Genomic DNA, 15,835 nt, shown 5'->3' with positions numbered 1-15,835 from the left:
AACACTTAAATTTTTCTGTGTGAGTCCTGATTTCTCTTATTTTATCATGATGATCATTTCTCCCCATGTACGTGGGTGCCAACACAATGTTTTCGCAATCTGAGAAGAAAACTGGGGATTGAAATTTCATGAGAAGATCCCGTCGCAGCGAAAACCGCCTTTGTTTTAATGACTGCCACTCCAATTCACGTATCATGTCTGTGGCACTATCTCCCCTATTTCGCGATAATACAAAACGAGCCGCCCTTGTTTGAACTTTTTCAGTATCATCCGTCAGTTCCACATGATGCGAATCCCACACCGCACAGTAATACTCCAGAATATGGCGGACAAGTGTAGTGTAAGCAGTCTTTTTAGTCGATCTGTTGCACCTTCTAAGTGTTCTGCCAATCAATCGCAGTGTTCGGTTTGCTCTACCCACAACATTCTTTGGTTTCTCAACCCACAACATTATCTATGTGATTGTTCCAACTTATGTTATTTGTAATTGTAATTCCTAAGTATTTATTTCAATTTACAGCCTTCAGATTTGTGTGACTTATCACGTAATCGAAATTTAGCAGCTTTCTTTTAGTAATCATGTGAATAACTTCACACTTTTCTTTATTAAGAGTCAATTGCAACTTTTTGCACCACACAGATATCTTATCTAAATCATTTTGCAATTCATTTTGGTTATCTGATGACTGTACGAGACATTAAATGACAGCATCATCTGCAAATAATCTAAGAGGGCTACTCAGATTGTCTCCTATGTTGTTAGCATAGATCAGGAACAATAGAGGGCCTGTAACACTTTCTTGGGGAATGCTGAATATTACTTCTGTTTTACGTGACGACTTTCCATCTATTACTATGAACTTTGACATTTCTGACAGGAAATCATGAATCCAGTCGCACAACTAAGGCAACATTCCATAGGCACACAGTTTGGTTAGAAGATGCTTGTGAGGAACGGTGTCAAATGCCTTCTGAAAATCGAAGAATATGGAGTCAATTTGACATCCCCTGTCGATAGCACTCTTACTTCATGAGTATAAAGAGCTAGTTGTGTTCTGCAAGAATGACATTTTCTGAATCCATGCTGACTATGTGTCAGTAAATAGTTTTCCTTGTGGTACTTCATAATGTTAGAATACAGTATATGTTCCAAAACCCTACTGCAAATCAACATTAGTGATGTGGGCTTGTAATTCAGTGGATTAATCCTATTTCCCTGTTTGGGTATTGGTATGACTTGAGCAACTTTCCAGTCTTTAGGTACGGAACTTTCTCTGAGCGCGAGCGGTTGTATATAATCGCTAAAAATGGAGCTATTGCATCAGTGTACTCTGAAAGGAACCTGACTGGAATACAATCTGGACCGGAAGCCTTGCCTTTATTAAGCTATTTAAGCTGCTTTGCTACACTGAGGATACCTACTTCTATGTTTCTCATCTTCACAATTGTTCTTGATTGGAAATCGGGAATATTTACTTCATCTTGTTTGGCAAAGGAGTTTTGGAAAACCATGTTTAATAACTCTGCTTTGGTGGCACTGTCATCAGTGACTTCACCGTTGTTACTGCGCAGTGAACGTATTGATTGTGTCTTGCCACTGATGTGCTTTATATATGACCAGACTCTCTTTTGGTTTTCTGCTAGATTCCGAGACAGAGTTTCATTGTGGAAATTATTACAAGCATCTCACATTGAAGCACGTGCTATATTTTTAACTTCTGCAAAACTTTGCCAATCTTCGGGATTTTGCATTCTTTTAAATTTGGCATGCTTTTTTCATTGGTTCTGCAACAGCTATCTGACCCGTTTTGTGTACCAAGGGGGATCAGTACCATCACTTATTAGTTTATGTGGTATATATCTCGCAACTGACATCAATACTATCTCTTTGAAATCATTCCACATCTTTTCTACGCTTACGTGATCACATCGGAAGGAGAAGAGACTTTCTCTTGAAAAGGTGTGAAGAGCATTTTTATCAGTTTTTTTTATTAAATAGATGCACTTTGTGTTTCTTTTTTATGGTTGTGGGTGTTAGGGTATTCAGCCTAGCAGCAACTGCCTTGTGGTTGCTAATCGCTGTATTCGTCATGATACTCCCTATTTGTCCAGGATTATTTGTTGCTAAGAGGTCAAGTATGCTTTCGCAACCATTTATGCTTCGAGTAAGCTCATGAACTAATTGTTCAAAATAATTTTCTGAGAAAGCATTCAGTACAATTGTGGATAACGTTTTATGCCTGCCTCCAGCTTTAAATGTATAATTTTTCCAGCATATTGAGGGTAGATTGCAGTCTCCACCGACTATAATTGTATTAGTGGGGTATCTATTTGAAATGAGACTCAAGTTTTCTTTGAACTGTTCAGCAACTCTATCTTCTGAGTCGGGGGTCGGTAAAATGATCCAATTAACAGTTTTGTCCGATTGTCGAGTATAACCTCTACCCATACTATTTCGCAGGAACTATCTAATTCAATTTCACTACAAGGCAAATTACTTCTGACAGCAATAAATACTCCACCACCAACTGTATTTAATCTCTCCTTTCTGAAAACTGTTAGATCATTTGAAAAAATTTCAGCTGAACTTATTTCCAGCTTTAGCCAGCTTTTGTACCTATAACTATTTGAGATTCAATGCTTTGTATTAGGGCTTGGAGCTCTGGTTCTATCCCAACACAGCTATGACAATTTACAACTACAATACCAATTGTTTCTACAACTATCTTACTGTGTTTTACCTGCCCCCTTTTAGACGGACCCCTTTTCTGTAGTTTCCTGGGACCCTTTAACCCTGGACATCCCAGAAAACTAAATGATACAGTTCAGAACAAAACAGTCAAAATTCCTCAGTCAAATTCCTGGAACGAAATCTAGATATATTGTAATAAACAAGTTGAGTATCTAGAAAGCAAATTATGTAGCTTTGCATTTGAAATGCAAATATTAGCTACTGCCATTCACATGGACACCAAGAATTTATCTATTTAAACATTTTTTGAAGCTCATTCAACATACTGCACATACTGAAACTACCGAAAAGAAAGATCACAAATGGGTGTCTTGCACATCCAAGGGAATCATGTTGCTTGTTATTTAAAACCTCCAATTATTAACAGTTCCCTCCATATAGGTCTACGATATCATTGCCTTTTTTGCACAGGAATTTACAATCATTTAAGGAAAAATGTTCTGAACACAGATTTATTACAAAGAAGATAACTTAAAGCTCCCTGCTCATTGTTTAAATTTACATGCTTGCTCATTGTTTAAACTTACATGCTTGACTCCTCTGCATAGCAAAACAAAAATTTACAACAAACTAAAAGGAAGGAACATTCTGAGTATGAAGCTATATTCATTAAAAAAGAGCTCCATGATACTCTACTTCAGAGATCATACTACTCAACTGCAGAGTTCAATGAAGGATGAATTAATTTTCTGAGCAGAATATAGCTTTTAGTAGGCTTGTTGTGTAAATGTAACTGTGAAAACTTACATTAACATGAAAATATTGCTGAATCATGGACCTTGTCGTTGGTGGGGAGGATTGTGTGCCTCAGCGATACAGATACCCGTACCGTAGGTGCAACCACAATGGAGGGGTATCTATTGAGAGGCCAGACAAACGTGTGGTTCCTGAAGAGGGGCAGCAGCCTTTTCAGTAGTTGCAGGGGCAACAGTCTGGATGATTGTCTGATCTGGCCTTGTAACACTAACCAAAACGGCCTTGCTGTGCTGGTACTGCAAACGGCTGAAAGCAAGGGGAAACTACAGCCGCAATTTTTCCCCAAGGGCATGCAGCTTTACTGTATGGTTAAAATGTGGTGCTACAAAAGAATGCTGAAGATTAGATGGGTAGGTCACATAACTAATGAGGAAGCAATGAATAGGATTGGGGAGAAGAGAAGCTTGTGGCAGAACCTGACTAGAAAAAGGGATCGGTTGGTAGGACATGTTCTGAGGCATCAAGGGATCACCAATTTAGTATTGGAGGGCAGCATGGAGGGTAAAAATCGTAGAGGGAGACCAAGAGATGAATACACTGAGCAGATTCAGAAGGATGTAGGTTGCAGTAGTTACTGGGAGATGAAGAAGCTTGCACAGGATAGAGTAGCATGGAGAGCAGCATCAAACCAGTCTCAGGACTGAAGACCACAACAACAAAAACATTGCTGTCTCTCATTAATTGTAGTTTTATATACATTTAGTTGTATTGTCCATTTTTTGATATATATCCTGTACTCTTAACTCGTTGATCAGCAACTGTATGTTATGAGATGAATAAATCTCAATTCTTTATTCCCAACATTTCATTTGAACAATCAGATACTCTATAATAATTTTTACATGAAAAAAGAAGTAATTCTATTGTGTAATCATGAAATAAACAAACACAAAAACAGAAATATTTAATTTCCTATCGGAAACCATAACAAAAACTGTTTGGATGAAGAAGCCCTTCAGGAATGACTACACAAACTTAAGAAGGCCTACAAAAAATTAGTTACAGGTTATATATTATAGTACTGGGACCTGTGTGTCATTGTGTTTAATTCCACTCTTCTTTCAGTTCTTTATATATCATAGCATGAATTTGAGAAATTTGATCATATGCAGAGAAATAAAAGTTAAATAAGTGCCCATTGTGCATTGCCAACTTTATGAAGAGGTCAACATACACTGTTTACTGAATGACATAGCGTACAGTCATTACAATTAATGTGAATTGTGAAACATGGTATGTCTTTATCACTTGATATGTACATTGGCAGTGTCGGACATTGCAATCTATTACCTGATGCACAGCAGCTACAAGATGGCGGCCATGTCATATGGTGGTCATTTTGATTTATTGTAAAAATTTTTAAAAAATGAACCACTAATTATTGTAATTAAATTATATAACCTAGTCTAAAGAAAGAGAAAGCATTTATCCATCTTCTCAATGAAACAGTTCATTGTATTTTGTATTTATACATAAAGGGAAGATAAATCAATTCAGATTCAAGACCAGTGAATCAAGTGCTCTACTCTGAAAATATTATTTACTTTGCCAAATTGAAGTTGGTCTATTGGTATTTGAAATCTCAGAATAGTGTGATTCAAAGAAAATGTGTAAGTAGTTGACAATAGAAATGAGCTACATTTGTTGATTCAAAAAAACATGAAATACTTAATTGGAATTTTTTTTTTTACAAGTGTCATATTTTCTACAATATGACAATATTATGAAAAGGATAGACTTCTACTTGCCATGTAGAGGAGGATATGAGTAGCAGATAGCAAAACAAAAAGACTGCTACACATTTGAGCTGCTGGTTGGTTGGTTGGTTTAAAAGATGGGGGAAGGGAGCAAATAGCTAGGTCATCGGTCCCTTGTTCTGAATAAGACAACGCCACAAGGGTGAGAACAAAACAAGCAAGACTGATAACACAAAATGGAGAGAAAGGAAAAACCACAATAACGACAGAAGGGCAACAAACACTTCAATGGAAAAAAGGGTAGAAGAAAACCACAGAAATGCAAAAAACAGATAGAAGAGATTAAAATGACAGAACAGATTACCATGGATAGCTGACCATGAGAATAAAAAGGAGAAGCCAGCCACTCTGCAACACATTAAAACCTCCACCCTAAAAGTACTAAGGCGGAGGACACAGAGGGACAAAGGACATGCACTAAAACTTAGATCAAATGATTAAACCCACCATCACGAATAAAATGTAAAACTAAATTAGCCGATGAGGCATTGTCAGATAAAATTAGTGGCAATGAGTCCAGTAACTGAAGATTTCGTTGCAGGGCAGTCGAAGTGGGACAGTGCACCAGAAAATGGGCCACTGTCAACCGGGCACTGCATTGACACTGAGGTGGATCTTCATGGTGCAGGGGGTAGCCATGCATCAACTAAGCATGGCCAATGCAGAGCTGGCTGAGAACCACAGAGTCCCTGAGGGAGGCACACACGGAGGACTGCCACACATTCGTAGTCTCCTTAATGGCACGCAGTTTGTGGTGTGTACTGAGACTTTGACATTCCGTCTCCCGAAACCGAAAAACCTGGCGACGTGAAGACGAACGTAGGTCAGTTATTAGAATGCCGATCTCCTTAAGCAGTTTCCGTGTAGCCTTATTGGCCAGCCTGTCAGCAAGTTCGTTGCCTGGGATTCCGATGTGTCCTGGGGTCCACAAGAACACCACCGGACCATTCCAGGGCACAGATGGACTCCTGGATGGTTGCTACCAAAGGATGATGAGGGTAGCACTGGTTGATAGCTTATAGGCTGCTCAAGGAGTCAGTACACAGGAGAAATGACTCGCCTGGGCATGTGCAGATGTGCTCAACAGCACGAAATATAGCCACCAGCTCTGCAGTGAAAACACTGCAGCTGTCGGGCAAGGATGCTCTTCAATATGTCCTCCATGGACATATGCGAAGCTGGCGTGACCATCAGCCATCCAGCTGTCAGTGTAAATCACTTCATGGCCTCAGTACATGTCAAGAATCAAGATGAAGTGACAGTGAAGAGCTGCAGGGTGAACTGAGTCCTTTGGGAAATGTGAAAGCTCCAGGTGAAGCTGCAGCCTAGGTGTACACCATGGAGGTGTACGCGATTAGACCTCGAGTATAGGTGGAATAGCAAGGACTCCAGTTCAGACATAAGGGACTGGACGCGAACTGCAATTGTAACACCTGACCTAGGCCGCTGATGAGGGAGATGAACCACCATCGGTGAGAAAAGGAGATGGTAATTTGAACGTGGAGAACTTTATAACATGTGGAATGTAACTGGAAAGCAGTTGTACAAGCCTGACCTGCAATGGAGGAACTCCAGCCTCCGCAAGGACGCTGGTCATCGGACTCATCCTAAAAGCTTCCATCGCTAGTTGAACGCCACAGTGGTGCACTGGGTCGAGTAAATGCAATGCTGAGGGCACCACCGAACCATAAACCAGACTCCCATAGTCAAGGCGGGATTGAACAAGGGCTCCGTATAGCTGCAGCAGTGTAGAGCGATCTGCACTCCTGTTGGTGTTGCTCAGGCAGCGGGGAAATTGAGATGCTGCCAGCACTTCAGCTTAAGCTGACGAAGGTGAGGAAGCCAAGTCAATTGGGCGTCAAAAACCAGTCCTAAAAATTGATACATCTCCACTACAGTGAGGGGATTGTCAGGAAGGTAAAGTTTTGGTTCCAGACGAATGGTACGATGCTCGCAGAAGTGCATAACTTCTACACCTACATACATACTTCGAACCCACCATACGGTACGTGGCGAAGCGTACCTCGTACCACTACTAGCATCTTCTCTCCCTGTTCCACTCCCAAACAGAATGAGGGAAAAATGACAGCCTACATGCCTCTGTACGAGCCCTAATCTCTCTTATCTTATCTTTGTGGTATTTCCGCGAAATGTAAGTTGGCAGCAGTAAAATTGTACTGCAGCCAGCCTCAAATGCTGGTTCTCTAAATTTCCTCAGTAGCGATTCATGAAAAGAATGCCTCCTTTCCTCTAGAGACTCCCACCCAAGTTCCTGAAGCATTTCCGTAACATTTGCATGATGATCAAACCTACCAGTAACAAATCTAGCAGCCCGCCTCTGAATTCCTTCTATGTCCTCCCTCAATCCAACCTGATAGGGATCCCAAACGCTCGAGCAATACTCAAGAATAGGTTGTATTGGTGTCTTATAAGCGGTCTCCTTTGCAGATGACCACATCTTCCCAAAATTCCACCAATGAACCCAAGACGACTATCTGCCTTCCCCACAACTGCCATTACATGCTTGTCCCACTTCATATCGCTTTACAATGTTACGCCCAAATATTTAATCGACGTGACTGTGTCAAGCGCTACACTACTAATGGAGTATTCAGACATTATGGGGTTCTTTTTCCTATTCATCTGCATTAATTTACATTTATCTATATTTAGAGTTAGCTGCCATTCTTTGCACCAATCACAAATCCTGTCCAAGTCATCTTGTATCCTCCTACAGTCACTCAATTACAACTTCCCGTACACCACAGCATCATCAGCAAACAGTCACACATTGCTATCCACCCTATCCAAAAGATCATTTATGTAGATAGAAAACAACAGCAGACCTACCACACTTCCCTGGGGCACTCCAGATTATACCCTCACCTCCGATGAACACTCACCATCGAGGACAAAGTACTGGGTTCCATTACTTAAGAAGTCTTCGAGCCACTCACATACTAGGGAATCAATCCCATATGATCGTACCTTAGTTAGGAGTCTGTAGTGGGGCACCGAATCAAACGCTTTCCGGAAGTCAAGGAATATGGCATCCGTCTGATACCCTTCATCCATGGTTCGCAAGATATCATGTGAAAAAAGGGCAAGTTGCGTTTCGCAGGAGCGATGCTTTCTAAAGCCGTGCTGATGCATGAACAGCAACTTCTCTGTCTCAAGGAAATTCATTATATTCGAAACACATGACTTTGCGGCCGAAAACTGAAAGCCATGGGCTAGGGCCAATGACTGCACCTTGTGGATGGCTCCCTGTAGGCACCACTCAACACCAGTACTAGTGGAGCAGTACAAAATGCAGAAGTTGTCTGCATACAGAGAGGGTGAGATGGACAGCCCTAAAGCTGCTACTAGACTGTTAATGGTAACTAAAAATAGAGATACACACAATACAGAGTCCTGTGGGACCAATTCCTCTGGATATGGGGGGAATTATGGGAGGCACCATCTTGGACACGGAAAATATGAAGCGACAGGAAATTTTGGATAAAAATCGGAGTGGGCACCAGATACCCCATGGGTATAATGTGCCAAGCATATGATGTCACTAGGTGATGTTATGCAAATTTTGTAAATAAAAAAAGATGGCAACAAGGTGTTGGCATCTGGTAAAGGCCATTTGGATGGCAGATTCGAGGGACACAAGATTATCAGTGGTAGAGAGACACAGGCAGAAGCCACCATGGCATGGAGGCAGTATGCTAAGTGACTCCAGGACCCAACCCAATCACTGACACACCATACATTACAGCAGCCTACAATAAATGTTGGTGAGGCTGTTGGGCCAATAGCTATCCACATCAAGCGGGTTTTTGCTGGGTTTGAGCACTGGTATGATGGTGCTCTCCTGCCACTGCAACTGAAAGATGCCATCGCACCAGATTTGGTTGAAGATCGTGAGGAGATGTCGCTTGACGAGAGATGAATAATCATCTGACTGTGGATCTGATCGGGCCCAGGAGCTGTGTTGGGGCAATGTGCAAGGGCACTGAGGAGCTCCCACTCTGTAAATGGGGAGTTATCGGGTTCACTGTGGCATGTAGTAAACAAGAGGACTTTCTCTTCCATCCACCGTTTGACAGTGCAAAAGGCTGGGGGGTAATCTTCGATGCAGAGGCACGAGCATAATGCTCAGCACAGTGCTCCGCAATCGCATTTGCATCGGTAGATAACACGGCATTTATGTTAACACCAGGAACACCTGCTGGGGTCTGATGCCCAAAAACTCGTTTGATCTTTGTCCACACTTGGGAAGGTGACGTATGGCACCCAATGGTAGACACGTACCTCTCCCAACACTCCTGTTTCCGCCTTTTGATAAGCTGGCGTACGAGGGCACAGAGGCATTTCAAGGCTATGAGGTGCTCCAGGGAAGGGTGCCACTGTAGAGCTCGCCGACATTTCTTAATTCCCTCAATGACTTCCGGCGACCACCAAGGGACTGTCTTTCGCTGGGGACACCCTACAGAACGAGGGATTGTGTTTTCCAGCACAGTAATGATCACTGTAGTCACCTGCTCAGCCACCATATTGATGTTACTGTGAAAGTTTCCCAGTCCGCCTTGTTTAAAGCCCATCTGGGCAGGCGGCCATGGGCATGACACCGGGGCACTACAGGAGGATGGGAAAGTGGTCACTAGCATACGGGTCGTCATGTGCTCTCCAGTGGATAGATGGGAGAAGGTCAGGTCTGCGAACCAAGAGATCAATGACCAAACTTGTGGCATGTGCCACACTGAAATGTGTGGCGGCCCCAGTATATAAGAGGCAGAGGTCGAGTTGTGACACTAAATTTTCGACATCTCTGCCTTGCCCAGTAAGAACTGTGCCACCCTACAAGAGGTTATGAGTATTAAAATCTCCCAAAAGTAGGAAAGGTTTAGGGAGTTGATAAATCAGTGCATCCAATGCGTTCAGGGATACTGCACCATCTGGGGGAAAACAGTTATTTCACGCGTCGTCCAAATCCTGAGAGCCAGAGGGGTTTGAAGGGGCACAGGTTCACTGCATACTGAGTTCAGGACATAGACACAAACTCCACCTGACACTCTATTATAGTTACTACAGTTCCGGTAATATCCCTTAACTGCGGAGGGCAGGGGTCCGGATTGCCGGGAACCAGGTTTCCTGAAGGGCAATGCAGAAAGAAGGTGTAAAATGTAAAAGTTGCCATAGCTCAGCCAGGTGGTGGAAAAAACCTCCGCAATTCCACTGGAGGACGACATTATCGTGAGGCTGGGTAGGCGTGAAGTGTGCAAGGAGGCAGCATATGCCTCAGGGTCACCTGCTGCCTCTGACTGAGTATTTTTAGCCATTTCTATGGTGGATGTGGCATCAGTGAGATCCAGGCCTGCACAGACCTTTCGTCAAGTGAGCGGTTGTATATGATTGCTTTCTTAGCAATCATATACAACCGCTCACCTGACGAAAGGTCTGTTACTACAGACTAGAAAAGTAGTACAGGTCACACCAATATTCAAGAAAGGAAATAGGAGTAACTCATTGAATTACTCACTGACCTCAATTTTCAGTAGGATTTTGGAGCATATACTGTACTCGAACATTATGAATCACTTTGAAGAAAATGACTTATTGATACATAACCAACACGGATTCAGAAAATATTGTTCTTGTGCAACACATATTCCTAGATTTCCAGAAGGCTTTTGATACCATTCCTCACGAGTGCTGCTGACAAGGGATCTCAGATCGATTCCATATTCCTAGATTTCCAGAAGGCTTTTGATACCATTCCTCACAAGCGACTATTAATCAAATTGCATGCGTATGGAGTATTGCCTCTGTTGTGTGACTGGATTCGTGATTTCCTCTTAGAGAGGTCACAGTTCGTAGTGATAGACGGTAAATCACAAAGGTGTGTTGGTATTTTGTTATATTCTCATTTGTTGTTGATTAATACTGTCAATAATAGTAGTTACTTTCCTTGTAGAGCAAGTTTGTGATTATTGTAGTCAGTTTTTAACATCTTCCTATTGTAGTAGTGGAACTTAGATAAAGTTGTTTTCTTGTTTCAATAACTGTAAAATTTTACCATGAGTGAGAAGTGTGGGCTTTGCCGTAGGTTCGTGAGTAGTGGATTGCGATGTGAGACTTGTTCGAAGTATTTTCACTGGGGGGGAATGCAGTGGGGAAGCTAGTGGGCATTCTGGTGAGATCCTCTCCGGGAACTGCAGGTTATGTAGCAAGAGTAAGTTGATAGAGGAGCAGGAGCGTAAGATCTGTGCCCTTCAGGTGCAGTTGAAAAACGCACAGGAGGAGCTAGATAGGATGAGGAGGGAGAAGGGGGTTGGGGAATGGGAGCTGGCTGTTGGCAAGAGATCTGCTAGGAGAAGGAGATTTTCAGATAGTTTTACTATTGGTGTTTGTAACAGATATGACCAACTGTCAGAGTCTAGTGGAGAGGAATCTCTAGTAGCTATAGATGTAGGAAGTATGCAGCAGACCTCAGCAGTTACGGTGGCTAGGACAGTTGCAAAGTCTAAGAGAAAGAAGAAGGTTCTGCTGTTAGGTAGTTCTCATGGTAGAGGTGTAGGCCAGCAGTTGCAGGAAGTTTTGGGGAGTGAGTACGAGGTCACCAGCATTGTGAAGCCTAATGCAGGATTGGCTCAGGTGACTTTTAACATAGGGGGGTTATGTAGGGATTTTACAAAAGAGGATCAGGTAGTGACTGTGGGTGGGGCCGGTAATAGTATTGATAGGGATGGGGAGTATGACATAGATGGTGGCCTGGAAAAGATAGCCACTCAGACTGGCAACACGAATGTGCATTTCGTGGAACTGTTTCAGCTTCACGATCGGCCTCATCTTAATACAGTCGTCAGGCATAATAACATGAGACTTGGGGGTGCGCTAATGACAGAAGGCATGAGTCACATTTCAGTGGTGTCGGTGGAGTCTATCAGCAGGACGGGTTTCACTAGACGTGGCCTGCACCTCAACAGGTATGGAAAGGGGAGGTTGGCAAAGCTTATAGGTGACAGCATAGGTGGGGGTGGTGGGATCACTCATGGGAAAATTCCGGTAGTTGTGGGTGTTAGAGCTGTACCTTTTTTAGACTGAAGTCAGCTGACAGGTATTCCTGCTTAAGGGAAGTCTCTCTAACAAAGAAACCACTTTCGACAAAGCTTAGGTATCCGATTAATGAGGGAATTAGTATATTTCATCAAAACATACAAGGCATTAGAGATAAAGTTAGTGAACTGCTTATAGATGTTGACTCTGAAATTATTGGTATATCTGAACACTTCTTAAATAAGGAGATAATTCAGAGGCTTCCTTTACCAGGATACAGGTTGGCTAGCAGCTTTTCTAGGAGCTCTTTGCGGTGTGGGGGAGTAGCCATGTATGTGAAAAATGGTATCCCATTTGAGTCAATTGATGTTTCAAAGTACTGCACTGAAAAGGTGTTTGAATGTTGTGCAGGTGTGGTTAAATTTAGTGGAGCTAAACTTCATACTGTTGTTATTTATAGATCCCCAGACTCAAATTTCACAACATTTTTGCTAAAGCTAGAGGAGGTTCTTGATTCACTTTATAGGAAATACAAAAAGTTAGTTATATGTGGTGACTTCAATATAAATTGTATAAGTGATTGTGCAAGGAAAAGGATGCTGGTAGACCTCCTTAATTCATATAATCTTACGCAAACCGTATTCTTTCCAACAAGAGTGCAAGGGAACAGTAGAACAACCATAGACAATATTTTTGTTCATTTGTCATTACTAGAAGGGCATTCTGTTAGCAAAATGGTGAATGGCCTTTCAGATCATGATGCACAAATTTTAAGTCTAAAAGATTTTTGTGCTGCAACACATGTTAAATATAGTTACCAACTTTTTAGGAAAGCTGATCCAGTTGCTGTAGAGACTTTTGTAAACCTTATCAAGGAACAAGAGTGGCAAGATGTTTATAGTGCTGATACAGTAGACGATAAATATAATGCTTTCCTCAAGACTTTTCTCGTGCTCTTTGAAAGTTGCTTTCCATTAGAACGTTCAAAACAGGGTACTAGCACAAACAGGCAGCCTGGGTGGCTGACTAAAGGTATAAGAATATCTTGTAGAACAAAGTGGCAATTATATCAAAACGTTAGAAACAGTCACAATCTAAATGCAGTATCCCATTACAAACAGTATTGTAAGGTGCTTAAAAAAGTTATTAGGAAGGCAAAAAGTATGTGGTATGCAGATAGAATAGCTAAGTCTCAGGATAAAATTAAAACCATATGGTCAGTTGTAAAGGAAGTGGCTGGTCTGCAGAGACAGGTCGAGGATATAGAATCAATGCGTAGTGGGAATGTCCGTGTTACTGATAAGTCACATATATGTACAGTATTTAATAATCACTTTCTGAATATAGCAGGTGAACTAAATAGAAACCTAGTCCCAACAGGGAATCATATAGCGCTCTTAGAAAAAAGTGTTCCGAGACTGTTACCTGAAATGCTCCTCCATGATACTGACAAGAGGGAGATTGAGTTAATAATTAAATCACTAAAGACAAAGAACTCTCATGGATATGACGGGGTATCTAGCAGAACACTGAAGTATTGTTCCATGTATGTTAGCCCAGTACTTAGCCATATCTGTAACTTTTCCTTTAGGAGTGGTCGGTTTCCTGACCGATTAAAGTACTCGGTAGTGAAGCCACTTTATAAAAAGGGAGACAGGGATAATGTTGATAATTATAGACCTATTTCTATGCCATTGGTATTTGCTAAAGTTATCGAGAGGGTTGTATATACAAGGTTACTGCAGCATTTAAATTCACATAATTTGGTGTCAAATGTACAGTTTGGTTTTAGAAATGGCTTAACAACTGAAAATGCTATAGTCTCTTTTCTCTGTGAGGTTTTGGACGGATTAAATAAATGGTTGCGAACGTTGGGTGTTTTCTTTGATTTAACGAAGGCTTTTGACTGTGTTGACCACAAAATATTACTGCAGAAGTTGGAACATTATGGAGTAAGGGGAGTAGCTTACAATTGGTTCGCCTCTTACTTTAAGAACAGAAAGCAGAAGGTAATTCTCCGCAATATGGAGAGTGGTAATGATGTTCAGTCCGAATGGGGCACTGTTAAATGGGGCGTTCCCCAAGGATCAGTGCTGGGGCCACTGCTGTTTCTTATTTATATAAATGATATGCCTTCTAGTATTACAGGTGATTCAAAAATATTTCTGTTTCCTGATGACACCAGCTTGGTAGTGAAGGATCTTGTGTGTAATATTGAAACATTATTAAATAATGTAGTTCATGAAATAAGTTCATGGCTTGTGGAAAATAGTTTGATGCTAAATCACAGTAAGACTCAGTTTTTACAGTTTCTAACTCACAGTTCAACAAGAACTGATATTTTAATCAGACAGAATGGGCATGTTATAAGCGAAATGGAACAGTTCAAGTTCCTAGGCGTACGGATAGATAGTAAGCTGTTGTGGAAAGCCCATGTTCAGGATCTTGTTCAGAAACTAAATGCCGCTTTATTTACCATTAGAACAGTATCTGAAATAAGTGACATTTCAACACGAAAAGTAGTCTACTTCGCATATTTTCATACGCTTATGTCATATGGTATTATTTTTTGGGGTAATTCTTCTGATTCAAAAAGGGTATTTTTGGCTCAAAAACGGGCTGTTCGAGCTATGTGTGGTGTAAGTTCGAAAACCTCATGTCGACCCCTATTCAATATTCTGGGAATTTTGACATTGCCCTCACAGTATATATTTTCTTTAATGTCGTTTGTTGTTAGCAATATTAGCTTATTCCCAAGAGTTAGCAGCTTTCACTCACTTAATAATAGGCAGAAATCAAATCTGCATGTGGAATGCACTTCCTTGACTCTTGTGCAGAAAGGAGTGCAGTATTCTGCTGCATCCATTTTCAATAAGCTACCACAAGAACTCAAAAATCTTAGCAGTAGCCCAAACGCTTTTAAGTCTAAACTGAAGAGTTTCCTCATGGCTCACTCCTTCTATTCTGTCGAGGAGCTCCAGGAAGAGCTAAAAAATTAAGCAAATTCCAGTGTTACATTCTCGATTTTCTTTATTTAAACTAACGACGTGTCACCTGAATATGTTTCTTATATTTCATTTTATCTGTTTCTACAATCGTGTTATAATTTCATGTATTGACTCGTTCCATGACCATGGAGACTTCTCCTTAGTGTGGTCCCACAGAACAATAAATAAATAAAATAAATAAATAAATAAATAGAAGTGACATCTGGCATTCCGCAAGGTAGTGTCATAGGCCCTCTGCTGTTCCTGATTTATATAAATGATCTAGGTAATAATCTGAGCAGCCCCCTTAGATTGTTTGCAGATGATGCTGTAATTTACCATCTACTAAAATCATCAGACAATCAATTCCAATTACAAAGTGATCTAGAGAGAATTTCTGTATGGTGCAAAAAGTGGCAATTAGAACTAAACAAAGAAAAGTGCAAGGTCATCCACATGGGTACTGAAACAAATCTAATAAATTTTGGGTATACGATAAATCGCACAAATCTAAGGGCTGTCAATTTGACTAAATA

The 15,835-nt window shown here is 41.2% G+C and overlaps 1 protein-coding gene across 3 annotated transcripts in view; it reads right to left on the bottom strand.

The window, feature by feature from the left end:
- Nucleotides 1-15,835, bottom strand: part of LOC126474316 (probable ATP-dependent RNA helicase DDX60) — a 228,203-nt gene that overhangs the window by 49,638 nt on the left and 162,730 nt on the right. The window lies entirely within an intron of this gene.

This window comes from Schistocerca serialis, chromosome 1 (assembly GCF_023864345.2).
Source record: "Schistocerca serialis cubense isolate TAMUIC-IGC-003099 chromosome 1, iqSchSeri2.2, whole genome shotgun sequence".
Taxonomy (NCBI): domain Eukaryota; kingdom Metazoa; phylum Arthropoda; class Insecta; order Orthoptera; family Acrididae; genus Schistocerca; species Schistocerca serialis.
The sequence above is the reverse complement of the archived record's forward strand: the minus strand, read 5'-3'. Positions and strand labels throughout refer to the sequence as shown.